This window comes from Somniosus microcephalus, unplaced genomic scaffold (assembly GCF_052327205.1).
Source record: "Somniosus microcephalus isolate GS21.2 unplaced genomic scaffold, FLI_Smic_1.0 unresolved_chr2, whole genome shotgun sequence".
Taxonomy (NCBI): Eukaryota; Metazoa; Chordata; class Chondrichthyes; order Squaliformes; family Somniosidae; genus Somniosus; species Somniosus microcephalus.
The window spans coordinates 82,710,234-82,723,811 of NW_028225180.1; positions in this window are offsets into that span (position 1 = coordinate 82,710,234).

The following is a 13,578-nucleotide window of genomic DNA, read 5'->3' on the forward strand; positions in this document are numbered from 1 at the left end:
AAATATTCTGATTCCTGCCAGGTGCAATTCCTTGTTTTCCCCAGAAGGTGGCACTTGCAGCCAACCTCAGTAAAACCCAATGGAAATCCTTTCACTTGTTTTAAGACCACGGATAATGTAAAAGTAAAAAAGACTTACATTTCTACAGCACCTTTCACAACCTCAGGACGTCCCAAAACGCTTTACAGCCAATGAACTACTTTTGAAGCGCGTGGCCACTGTTGAAATGTAGGAAACACGGCAGCCAATTTGCGCACAGCAAGCTCCCACAAACAGCAATGTGATAATGGCCGGATTATCTGTTTTTTAGTGAATGTTGATTGAGGGATAAATATTGGCCCCAGGACACCGGGGAGAACTCCCCTGCTCTTTTTCAAAATATGGCCGTGGGATCTTTCACGTCCCACCTGAGAGGGCAGACGGGGCCTCGGTTTAACGTCTCATCCGAAAGACGGCACCTCCGACAGTGCGGCGCTCCCTCAGTACTGCCCCTCCGACAGTGCAGCGCTCCCTCAGTACTGCCCCTCCGACAGTGCAGCGCTCCCTCAGTACTGCCCCTCCGACAGTGCGGCGCTCCCTCAGTACTGCCCCTCTGACAGTGCGGCGCTCCCTCAGCACTAGCACTGGGATTTTCGGCTTGGACCATCCCGAATCCCTCTATTAGATTCCAGCCTGTAACTCACTCCCGGGTATCTGTTATTCTATATATAAACCCCCCAAACCCCTCGATTAGATTCCAGCCTGTAACTCACTCCCGGGTATCTGTTATTCTATATATAAACCCCCCGAACCCCTCGATTAGATTCCAGCCTGTAACTCACTCACGGGTATCCGTTATTTTATATATAAACCCCCCCGAACCCCTCGATTAGATTCCAGCCTGTAACTCACTCCCGGGTATCTGTTATTCTATATATAAACCCCCCGAACCCCTCGATTAGATTCCAGCCTGTAACTCACTCACGGGTATCTGTTATTCTATATATAAACCCCCCGAACACCCCGATTAGATTCCAGCCTGTAAATCACTCCCGGGTATCTGTTATTCTATATATAAACCCCCCCGAACCCCTCGATTAGATTCCTGCCTGTAACTCACTCCCGGGTATCTGTTATTCTATATATAAACCCCCCGAACCCCACGATTAGATTCCAGCCTGTAACTCACTCCCGGGTATCTGTTATTCTATATATAAACCCCCCCGAACCCCTCGATTAGATTCCTGCCTGTAACTCACTCCCGGGTATCTGTTATTCTATATATAAACCCCCCAAACCCCACGATTAGATTCCAGCCTGTAACTCACTCCCGGGTATCTGTTATTCTATATATAAACCCCCCGAACCCCTCGATTAGATTCCAGCCTGCAACTCACTCCCGGGTATCTGTTATTCTATATATAAACCCCCCGAACCCCTCGATTAGATTCCAGCCTGTAACTCACTCCCAGGTATCAGTTATTTTATATATAAACCGTCCAGAGTGTAAAAGCCTGAGGTTCCATCCACTGATTGAGCTGAGTTCAGTCAGGGCAGTACTAGTGGCTACAACTTGCCTCAGGATCCTGGCCTAGGGAGGGGTAGAACTTCCAGGGTCCCTGCTGCTGATTGGTTTCCAGTAAGCCTCGCGTCTGTTGCTGGAAGGCGTCTATACGTCTGGCTGTGAGGGCGGGTTCTTGCCCGGGGCGATGCACCCTCGGCTAGCATCTTGGGCTCACGCGGGTGAGGTGGTGGAAGGTGGGTGGGTGGGCGCCCGCGGAAACTGTAACCCCCCCCCGGCGAGAGTCACCTAAAACCCAAGCTTGGTGTCTGCCCCGGCAACCGAATGAGCAACCGACCGATTCGGTGGCATTCGTGCGCCTCAGGGTCACGGTCTCACGTGCTCACAAGCCCAGGCCCTGCCGGAGAGCAAGAGGGCGATGGAGGGAGGGCTCTCCCAGCATTCACAGCGGCTGTGAAAGCCCTCTATTGCTGCCCTTCACTGTGCTGCTTCGGACGAGCCTGATCCTGCTGGCCCGGCCTACCTGTCGGGATTCCTCAGGTGGGAATTGAAAGTTAGAAATAGGCTCGTCACAAGGAGAGGCGGAATTCGGCCTCTCTCACGTGTAGGCTGTGCTAACAGGCTTTGGGCCTACTTCTGAGTTTTCTTTCATACATTTTCAAAGTTTTTTAACAACAGCAGCTTGCATTTATATAGCACCTTTGACGTCCCAAGGCGCTTCACAGGGGCGATTATCAAACAAAAATTCGATGCCGAGGCACACAAGGAGATATTGGGAGAGGTGAGCAAAAGCTTGGTCAAAGAGGTCGGTTTTAAGGAGCGTCTTAAAGGAGGAGAGAGAGAGGCGGAGAGGTTTAGGGAGGGAATTCCAGAGCTCGGGGCCCAGGCGGCTGAAGGCACGGCCGCCAATGGTGGGGCGATGGAAATCGGGGGATGCGCAAGAGGCCAGAATTGGAGGAGCGCAGAGATCTGGGAGGGTTGTGGGGCTGGAGGAGGTTACAGAGAGAGGGGGGGGGGGGGGGTGTGCGATGAGGCCATGGAGGGATTTGAAGACGAGGATGAGTATTTGAGATGTTGTCAGACTGGGAGCCAATGTAGGTCAGCGAGTACAGGTTCCTGACTGCCCACCAACTGGGGTGGGGGGGGACCAAGAACATCTTTTATTTAGTTAAAAATGTTTGTAGAGGGGCCCGGTAGGCCGGTTCCGGTCTAATATAGTTTTGAGATGTAGAGTGTGGATCTCCTCAGCTTGGTTGCGTAACCTGGTTCCGATAAACTCCCACCCCCCTTCATTTCTCTCCTCCTCCTTCCATGGAGATGCTGACTCTCGCCGGGGTATCATTCCCGAGTCCCCTGGCTACCCTCTGGGGCCTCGCTCAACTGGCTGCTCTTCAGGCTTGTGCCCGAGCACTGACGTGTGGGCGGGCTATTCGACACAGGTAGGCTTCGCAGTCCAGCTCCAGCTTGCTGCCACCTGGCCTCACGCATTATCCAGCAGGGAGTAGTGATCAGGAGTGGACACCCTGGTTGGTAGTTGACATCCCCTCCCTAACCCAGGGGCAATGAGCCCTAATCTAGGCCACCTTCAGGAGCATCACGAATAGGAGATCACCATTCAGCCCCTTCGATCCTATTCCGCCATTCACTGAGATCACGGCTGATCCATTTTCCCGCCTTTGCACCTTATTCCTTGATAACCCTTTACCCAACAAAAAATCTAGCAATCTCGGTCTTGAAAGCTTCAATTGACCCCCAGCGTCCACAGCCTTTTGAGGGGAAGAGGGTCCCAGAGTTCATCCACTCTTTGTGTGGCGAAAAACTGCTGAATTCACCCCTGAATGGCCTGGCTCTAATTTTAAGGTTAAGCCCCCTTGTTCTGGACTACCCCGCCCCCCCCCCACCGCCAGAGGAAATAGTTTCTCTGTATCTACCCTTATAACATTTTAAACACCTTGCTCAGATTACCCCTCAATCTCCTAAACTCATGAGGCAGGGGGGAGGAAAGGAAAAATAACAGAGGGGATTTTAATTAAAATTGTCGCTAATATTCCTCAAACTCATGGGCTCTCTGAGGTGACCCCGTGTAAAAGAACATATATAAACATCCCCTGTCCCCTCCTGTGTGGCCAGTCGCTGCCTGGCCTGGTTCCTGTCTCTGTCACTGAACCTCCTCAGAGCAAGTTAAGTGAAAGTGCCGGCAGTGCAGAGATTGTAAAGAGCTCCCCCACCCACCCCTTTCATTTTCAGTAGCTGCCAGTGCTGGGCCAAGGTGAGAAGCATTTCGACCCCCACCCCCCGGCTGTACTAATGTACAGCCAGGTTCCTCATTGACTGTACTGAGCAGGCGATTCCCTATCTCCAAACTTGCCCTGAGCTATGCAGAGAGCTCGCAGCTGTATGTTAATGAGAACAGACAGGACGCTACACGCACTGGGCAGCGCACAGTCAATCCCACAACACACACACTCTACTCTCCCTCACCCTCTCTTTCACTCTCTCTATATTTCACTGTCTCCCTCTCTCTTTCACTCTCTGTTTCACTCTCTCCATCTCTGTCTCATTCACTCTCTCTCTTTCACTCTGTCCGCTCTCTTTCTCTTTCACTTTCATTCTCACTTTTTTACGTTGTCTGTCTGTATCTCTCTCACTCTGTCTTTATTTTTCTCTTTCACTCTCTCCCACTCTCTTTTTACTGTTTCTCTCCCTCTCCCTCTCTTTTACTCTCCCTCTGTTTGTAACTCTCTTTCACTGTCTTTCTCTCACTCTGTCTTTCTCTCCTACTCTTTTTACTCTGTCTCTCTCTCTTTCACTCTATCTTTAACTCTCTCACTTCTTTCTGTTTTTCCCACACTCTCTCTCTTTCTCTGGCTCTTTCTCGCTCCCATCTCTCTTCGATCCCTCTCTCTGCCAAATAGGGATTCACAGCATAGCAGCACAAGCAGGGGTTTAAACAGGCACAGGTCCATCCATGGGGTCTGCATTGATCAGTAACCCACCCCCTCCTTATCTCAAGTAGTAAATCCTTCATTCAATCCCTTTAATAAAAGCTGCCCTGTGTTTGTAATCTGTGTATGGGGGGGTGGGGGGATAGATTGATTTGTGGATTGAGCTGTGTAGAACGGGGAGGGGGGAATTGATTAGAAATCTCCTGCATCAATAAAAGATTTTTCAAGTTTCTCCTCTCCTCTCCCCTCCGCTCCTCTCCATCCCCTCCCTCCCCTCCGCTTCTCTCCCCTCCCCCCCCACTCCTCACCCCTCCCCTCCCCTCCATTCCTCTCCCCTCACTCCCCTCCTCTCTCTTCCCCTCTGCGCCTCTCCCCTCCTCTCCCTTCCCCCCCCCTCCGCTCCTCTCCCCTCCCCCCCCCTCCGCTCCTCTCCCCTCCACTCCACTCCTCTGTTTCGATCCGCTCCTCTCCCCTCCCCTCCGTTCCCCTCCCCTCCGTTCCCCTCCCCTCCGCTCCCTTCCCCTCCGCTCCTCTCCCCTCCCCTCCACTCCTCCCCCTCCCTCCCTCCCCCTCCACTCCCCTCCACTCTCCGCCTCTCCTTTCCCCTCCTCTCCCCTGGCAACAGTATTGATAATGGACCTTGGGGCTGAATCCAACCCCATCCACCCACCCCGCCCCTCCCCAGCCCAGGAACTGAGGCCAATTAGATTTTATTAGCGGAGCTCTGGAGGCTGTTAATCCAACTTTAACTTACAAATCGTCAATCAGATGATAGGATTTTTCGGTTCTGGTTTCTTGATTGGGTATGCAAATCCAAGCAATCCAATCAGAGGCGCAGAATCTCACAAAGCCTGGTGCCGGGCCGAGCCTCGGGTACACCCAGCGAATGGGGCCCTACTGTGCTGCCCTCATGGTCGAACAGCCTGCCGGCACACCGTTGAGGCTCAACAGTGGCCACTCGGGAAGGGTATCGGAGGCCAGACAGTGCCGAGGGGGCTGAGCCCCAGTGAGGGATTGCAAATCCAGGAGAGGAGGGGAGACCAAGGGGAAGAGTTTTCACAGTCAGCTGATGTGGGCTCCATGTTAGGACAGTCTCTGTATTCGCACGCTGGTAGCCTGTACATAACATGAACCAGGCTGGCCAGGGCTCAGTGTCAGCACTCGCCCTCTCACCTTTCTGAGTCAGAAGGTCGTGGGTTCATCGTGCAACTCCAGAGACTTGAGCACAAAAATCTAGGCTGACACTCCCAGCGCCAGTACTGAGGGAGTGCTACACAGTTGGAGGTGCCATCTTTCAGATGAGACATTAAACTGAGGCCCTGCCTGCCCTCTCAGGTGGACGTAAAAGACCCCGTGACTGTTTTTTCGATAGAAGAGCAGGGGGAGTTCTCCCTGGTGTCCTGGGCCCAATATTTATCCCTCAACCAACACTTTAAAAACAGATGATCTGGTCATTATCACATTGCTGTTTGTGGGAGCTTGCTGTGCGCAAATTGGCGTTTCCTACATTACAACAGTGAGTGCAATTAAAAAAAAAAGTGCTTCATTGGTGGTAAAGCGCTTTGGGACGTCCTGAGATTGTCAAATGCGCTGTAGAAATGCGAGTCTTTCCTCAAATCACACCTCACTACAGACAATGAATTATTTATTTTCCCCGAAAGCGGGAAAGATTTTTTTTTGCAAAAAAAAAAACAAGAGTGAGGAAGGTAGGAGAGAGGGAGCGGAGAAAAGAGAAAGGGAGAGAGAGGTAGGCTCATTCATTACTGATTGATGAGGCCAGTTCTTTCAGCACTGCGGCAGGGGTTAATAAGATGTGCAGCTTTATGGTAATGCAAGAGGGCTCGGGGTGGATGTGTGTCTGTTAGGCCCTTGTCCACACGAGCCAGTCCCTGGGGGGCGGGGGGGCGCGCAGAACAGACCGTCGTACAGCCTCCAGCCAGATGCAAATCAGCCAAAACACACAGGAGGGATGGAAGAGGTCGTGTGCCATGCAGACTCTCTTTTTGTGTGTGTGTGTCTGTGTGCGCGCATCAAAGCAGCACTCCATTTAATCGTCCCTCCTTAAGCCGCGGCGAGGTGAGGGGCTAGTCAACACTTCGAATCGACCAGGCCCTCGTGTCCGGGGCTTTTGAGCTGTTTCCCGAGCTGCAGAGTGTCCACCTCGCCCTCGCCCCTTCCCCCCCCACCCAACCGGCCTTTTACCGACAAATTAAATCCACTTAAATGAAGTTTATTTTACCGCCAGCCCTTCCATTTTAATTTTACTTCACGCTCTCCCCCTCCCCTCCCCGGACTTGTTTCTAACCGTGTCATTGAATTTTTTTTCTCGGGGGGGGGGGGGGGGGGGGGGGAGCCTTTTGTGGGATCTTGCTGTGCACGAAAAAAAAAAGACTTGCATTTATACGGCACTTTCACGACCCAAAGCACTTTACAACTGACGAAGCAGCTTTCTGTGAAGTGTGGTCACTGCTGTAATGTAGGAAACGCGGCAGCCAATTAGTGCACAGCAAGCTCCCACAAACAGTAATATGATAATGGCCAGGTAATCTGTTCTTTGGTGATGTTGGTTGAGGGATAAATATTGGCCCCAGGACACCGGGGAGAACTCCCCTGCTCTTCCTCCAATAGTGGCCATGGGATTTTTTACGTGCACCTCGTGGGGTCTCGGTTTAACGTCTCATCTGAAAGGCGACACCTCTGACAGTGCAGCGCTCCCCTCAGTACTGCCCCTCCGACAGTCCAGCACTCCCTCAGTGCTGCCCCTCCGACAGTGCGGCGCTCCCTCAGTACCGCCCCTCCGACAATGTGGCGCTCCCTCAGTACCGCCCCTCCGACAATGTGGCGCTCCCTCAGTACTGCCCCTCCGACAGTCCAGCACTCCCTCAGTACCGCCCCTCCGACAGTGCGGCGCTCCCTCAGTACTGCCCCTCCGACAGTCCAGCACTCCCTCAGTACTGCCCCTCCGACAGTCCAGCACTCCCTCAGTACTGCCCCTCCGACAGTGCGGCGCTCCCTCAGTACCGCCCCTCCGACAATGTGGCGCTCCCTCAGTACTGCCCCTCCGACAGTCCAGCACTCCCTCAGTACTGCCCCTCCGACAATGCGGCGCTCCCTCAGTACTGCCCCTCCGACAATGCGGCGCTCCCTCAGTACTGCCCCTCCGACAGTGCAGCGCTCCCTCAGTACTGGTACTGGAGTGTTGGCCTGGATTATGTACTCAAGTCTCTGGAGTGGGGCTCGAACCCATGACCTTCTGACTCAGAGGGGGGTGGGAGATATAAATTGAGATAATACATTTTAAATATTTTTCTAAATTTTTTCCACTTGGGAATTAAGACAGCGTCATACAAGAAAGTTGAGTGATTTTTAAAAATCTCCACTCTGAACATTCTTTGCCGCTTTATGCAATGCCTGGTACTTGTGGTGCGTGCGCTAAACATGGTGGCGGGGAGAGCTTTCATGGCGGCTTTGGCGGTGTGTCGATGAGCGCAGTTTGAGACACGAGTCTCCAGTAGTCAGCGGTGAGTCCGGACGCAGCCGTGGGCCGCGCGGGACTTTCACGTCAGGACGCAGCTGCAGGACACCCGGCCAAAGCGGTGTCGGCCGTGGCTCAGTGGGTAGCGCTCTCGCCTCCGAGTCAGGAGGTCATGGGTTTGGAGTCCCGCTCCCTGAGACTTGAGCACAAAAATCCAGGCTAGTGCTCCAGTGCCAGTGCTGAGGGAACGCCGCGCTGTCGGAGGTGCCCGTCTTTCGGAGGAGACGTTAAACCGAGGGCCCCCTCTGCCAGCTCAGATGGAACTAAAAGATCTTTACTATTGGAAGAAGAGCAGGAAGTTATTCCCGGTGTTCTGGGCCAATATTTATCCCTCAACCAACATCACTAAAAATAAACAGGTGATCTGGTCATTATCACATTGCTGTTTGTGGGATCTTGCTGTGCGCAAGTTGGCTGGCGCATTTCCTACATTACAACAGTGACCACCCTTTAATCTCAATATTTATCATAGAGCATTCTAGGGATTTGCCTTGTGAAAACAGAAAGTAATAAAATGGTTTTGAGAACAACTATTGTGTCCAGAGCGTTGTGACGTAGCCTCTCGCTGAACTGACGCACGAGGCTCGCAACCTCGGCGCGCTTTAAAGGGACAAGGGACACAGGCTGGCCAGGGGGTGGCGGGGGGGAGAAAGGTGGTGGTGAACGGCCACAGAAAGGGTCTTGAAGGCAGATGGGCTTGAAGGTCAGTGTAAAGTCTGTGGGTTGTGCAGCAAATAAATACACAGACTTTTGAAGTACAAACAAACAGGTCTTTACTATTCAGAGGTCAGGGCGAATCTGCCCTAGTTATCCTGTAACATCACTTATATACTGGTGTGGTCACTGTCAGTATTACCGTATACAGAAGCCAATCAAATAGTGCCACCCCTAAAGTAGTTCTCTTAAAGGTGAACGGTTACACTCAATCGTTCCCTTAAAGGTAGACGAGTACATACACTACAATCCTCCCTTTTTAGCTTATTACTTACAGGGTCCCCGTTAAACATACATATCTTCAACTTCACATAACAATTTACAGATATACTCTCGGTGGAGAACAAACAATTTACAGAGATAATTCCGATGGAGTCAACGTCATATAAAACAGTTTACAGATATACTTTCGGTGGGAACAGTTCACAGGTTCAGTCTCTGCGGAAACAGTTCATAGATTCAGTCTCTGATCTTGACTCATTCCGAACAGCATCTCTTTGGTGTAGCCGGTTCACATGGCTAGCGTGACTCCTCCATAGCCTTTTTCTTAACGTAACAGCTTGACCTTCCGTCCTGTTGAACCAACAGTGCGGACTTTTACAACCAACTGGCTGTCTTGATAATTTTCGGGTTTTCAACTAATTTAGCTCCTTTCATGGTGTCCCGCCTGAGATGATAGTATTTTAGACAGTTATTATCTCCTGCTTCTTCTTTTTCTTTTCTGCCTTTTTGAAACTCTCGGAGCTCCTTTCTCTGCGGCCATCTGTAGCGCCACCAACTCTCTATGTTCATTAGACCTTAAGTGCTTCATGCGGATTTCTGTACTTTGGGAGTTTTCATCACAAACTGGGCAGACCAGATCCTCGTAATATTCAGTGTCACTCAATAGGTCAGGATAGTATTCGGGGTCGTCCTGAGTTAGGCCAGTGAGGGGCCCTTCTACTTCCTTCTTATCCAACTGGACGTTAGCCGACGGTGGTTCCTTCTCTGACCATCTTTCTTGAAAAGACTTCTTCAAGCATTCATATTCATCCCGCTCTTCCTGGGATGTCTGCCATTCCTTCACGCCTGGCCTCATTTGTGAGTTCAATACCTTCCCTTCCATCGGGGATTCCGTTATCAGGCTATTTAATCCTTCTACTGAAGTAGCTGTTTCCGCATTCTCCTGTTCCCCTTGACGTAATTCAGCATACTTTTGACATCCATGTGCAAGCTGTGTTGCCCCCTCAGCTCTCTCCGTGACTTTTGGAAGCTCCGAATTCTTTCCCTTTGAAACCTGAAACTCGTGTTCCCATTTTGGAGTCTTGTCCCTCAGCGTGTATAAGAGTTGGCTGGCCGTTAACTCTTCTACGGGGACACTGTGGATTAGCGCCTTCTCCATTTCATCCACCTTTCCCTCCAATGTTTTCACCTTCCTTTCCTCCGGTCCTTTGGTTTTAAGCGCTCGAAGAAATTGCGCCTTGGTGTTCTCTAACTCCTGATCAGGGGCCATTCCTACAGTCTCTGTGTTCCTTCCATTGGCCTTTCCTTCCACTGCCCGGATTCCTAGTTGAATATGTTCTTCAAGTTGTTGGACCTCTGCCATTGCCGCCTCATATTTGTCTTGGGTTTCCTTCAATAATTTAACGAGTTCTTGGACATCTTGAATTTCACGTTCTGCTATGTCTTCCACCTCTAATTTTCCATCTACGGATGGAATCTCTACCGATGAGTCTGTCTTGGCCTGGAGCTCGTCAAACATTTCCTGCAGCCTTTGTAATTCTCGCTCATGTTCAAACTTTAGTTGTTCATATGCTTTCACTAAAACTAGCTTTTCGGAGGTTGCCGAGTTAACCCCTTCCAGGATTGTAGTCTGGGCCCGTTCATACTGTTCCTTCAACTTGTTACACTCTGCTTGCAACGAGTCGTAGAGATGAACTGGGATAAAATCCTGGCTTCCTGAAGATTCCTCTTCCTTTAGGTCGTTCTGTAAATAGTCTAGTTCCTGAACAGTTTCAGGGAGATGTGATCGGTACTTGGCCATGATGGCTCTATGGTCGCTCTTTTCTCGAGCTAGCTGTCTCTGTTGTCTTTCCAGGTTCTCCCATTCAGTGTCCCAGAACTTTTCCATATTTTTCATCTCTTGTACGAGACGGTCACTCCACTGTTCTAATTGTTGTCGTACTTTGACATAAGTTTGAGTCCGAGCTCGGTGTTCTTCCGTCGTGGATGAATCCTTAGCTTGAACAGGCTCAGAATTCTCTGTCAACCTGGAGTTCTGCTCTGTAACTTTATTCTTCTTGGTGACATAAGTCTTTCTGCATGTCTTTGTTTCCTTCCCCATCGTCGGCAAGTCCCCTTTAGCCTTGTCATGCATATTTGAATTGGTCTTATCGTCATCCATCTCAGAATCTGAGCTGATAGCTTGCACCGAATCCTCCTTCATTATGGCTTTTAGGTAGTGCCATTCCATGTCTATTTTCTTAATCCACTCCCGTCCTAGAAGTGGTGGTCCTCCCTCAGGTAATACGTACAAATTCATTCTTGGGTGTTCTTTCCCTCTATCTCTCACCTTGACTCTTATTTTCCCCATGGGGTATACATTATGCCCCGTGTATGTCTGTAATACGAACTTGGTATTTCTCAAAGGTATGTGAGAGAATAGCCGGTGGTAGTCCCTTCGGTTGATGACTGATAGAGCTGATCCAGTGTCCAGCTCCATTCGTACTTGGACTCCAGCTATTTTTAGTACGACCCAAATCGTTTGTAGATCAGTTTCTTTCCCCACATTGTGGATCTTCAGACTACCCAGCTCCTGGTTGTTTGGGTCTGAGTCTGAATTCTGTTCATCTGAACTCTTTTCAGCCACCTTGTGTACCTTGTTGTACTTTTCTTGTGGTGGCTTCCGTTGATTGTTGGTCTTTTTCCCGGACCTGCATACCTTCGCGATGTGACCCAGTTTGCCACATTTCCGACACTCTTGGTTCTTAAACCAGCAGTGATTCTGGTCGTGCGTGGTCTTCCCACAACGGTAGCATTTTGTTGTGCTCGAAGTAATTTGGTCCACCCCGAGTGCCACCGCCTTTAGCTGCATTTCGGCCGTTCCTTTCGCTGCGGCTTCGTGTGATGCAGCTATGAGGACAGCCCTGTCCAGTGTGAGGTCGTTTTCTTCCAGTAGTCGCTTCTGCGTTCCTTCTTTGGACAATCCGCATACGAACTTGTCCCGCAGTGCCTCTGTCAGATTCCCTCCGAACTGGCAGTATTTCGCTAGCCTACGCAGTTCGACCAAGTATTCCGCATTGCTTTCGTCTTTCCTCTGCGTTCTTGCGTAGAATTTGAATCGTTCAGCCAGCATCAACGGTGTGGGGTTCAAGTGGTCCTTCAGCACAGCCACAATCTCTTCGAGGGTCTGATCCGCTGGTTTATCTGGTGCTATTAGATGCTTCAAGAGCCCATATGTTTTTGCCCCCATCGAGTTTAGCAATGTTATCGCCTTGTCGTCTTCCTCTATTTTGTTGGCTTCGCAATAGATCTCTATGCGTTCCACGTACGTGGCCCAGTCTTCTATTTCAGAATTAAAATCGTTAATATTCCCTCGCTTAGGCATCTTTCTTTCTTTGAAGCAGCACAGTATTTCTTTAAGTATTATTTATTATCTTCTTTTTTCTAAAATGGCGGTTTTCCTGCGAAAATGGCGGTTTCCCGCTCTTCCCTTCTCTCTCTCTCTCTCTCTCTCTCTGCCCACTTCAATGGCAGTTAAGATGGCGGTTCTTTTCCCGCGAAAATGGCGGTTTCCCGCTCTTCCTTTCTCTCCCCGCCCACTTCAATGGCGGTTTCCCGCCTCTGTCGTCTTCTCCGCCTAATGGCGGCTTTCCGCGTTTCTCCCTGGTGTAAGGGGTACGCTTTCCCCACAGCGGACAGGTTCAGCCGCTGGGCTGGCTCTCGCACAGCTCCCCTTACTCGGCTCTGTCTTTTCCTCCCGCCCGCACGGCTCTACCGGCGCTGGGTACACCCCGTTAACGGAGGACAGTTCAGCCGCTGGACTGGCTCTCGCGCAGTCTCTCACTCCGCACCCGGCTCTCACCCGCACGGTTCCCGTTCGCCTCCCCAGCCCTCTCGCAGACCGGTGTTTCCCTCCCCGGCTGCGGCTGGGTTTCTCCTCCCGCGCCTACTCGCAGGCTCAGCGCTTCGTGGCTGCGGTCGCTGCCCGGATTTTTCCCGCCGATCGCGGTCCGGCTGTCACCCGACGCCGTTGGACCCGACTTTTGGCCGGTACAGCTCCCCCTCGACCGAGGTCGAGTGCTCTGCCCTTCTCCTCCGGATACTTCTGCCCCTTCCCCTACTCACAGTCTCTTCGGCCGCCTTGTTTCTTGCTGGTCGGCTCACTCCACACCGTGGTAGCAGGGTAATCAGTGCCTGTTGCTGACGAAGCTTTTGTTGCTAGTCTTCCAGCTTCTGTAAAGTACCACACTTTCTGTTGTTGTAGCCTCGTGTTTTCTTTTGGTAGCACGACGAGGGCGGTTGCCTCTCTTCGACGCTCTTTGTTACTTTGCTATTCTTGCCGCAGGGTACGATCGGACTCGTCGCCACTGTAAAGTCTGTGGGTTGTGCAGTAAATAAATACACAGACTTTTGAAGTACAAACAAACAGGTCTTTACTATTCAGAGGTCAGGGCGAATCTGCCCTAGTTGTCCTGTAACATCACTTATATACTGGTGTGGTCACTGTCGGTATTACCGTATACAGAAGCCAATCAAATAGTGCCACCCCTAAAGTAGTTCTCTTAAAGGTGAACGGTTACACTCAATCGTTCCCTTAAAGGTAGACGGGTACATACACTACAGTCAGGAGGGAGGTGGGCAGGTGGCGAGGATGAGCGAGGGGACCAGGTTGCTGAGGTTTC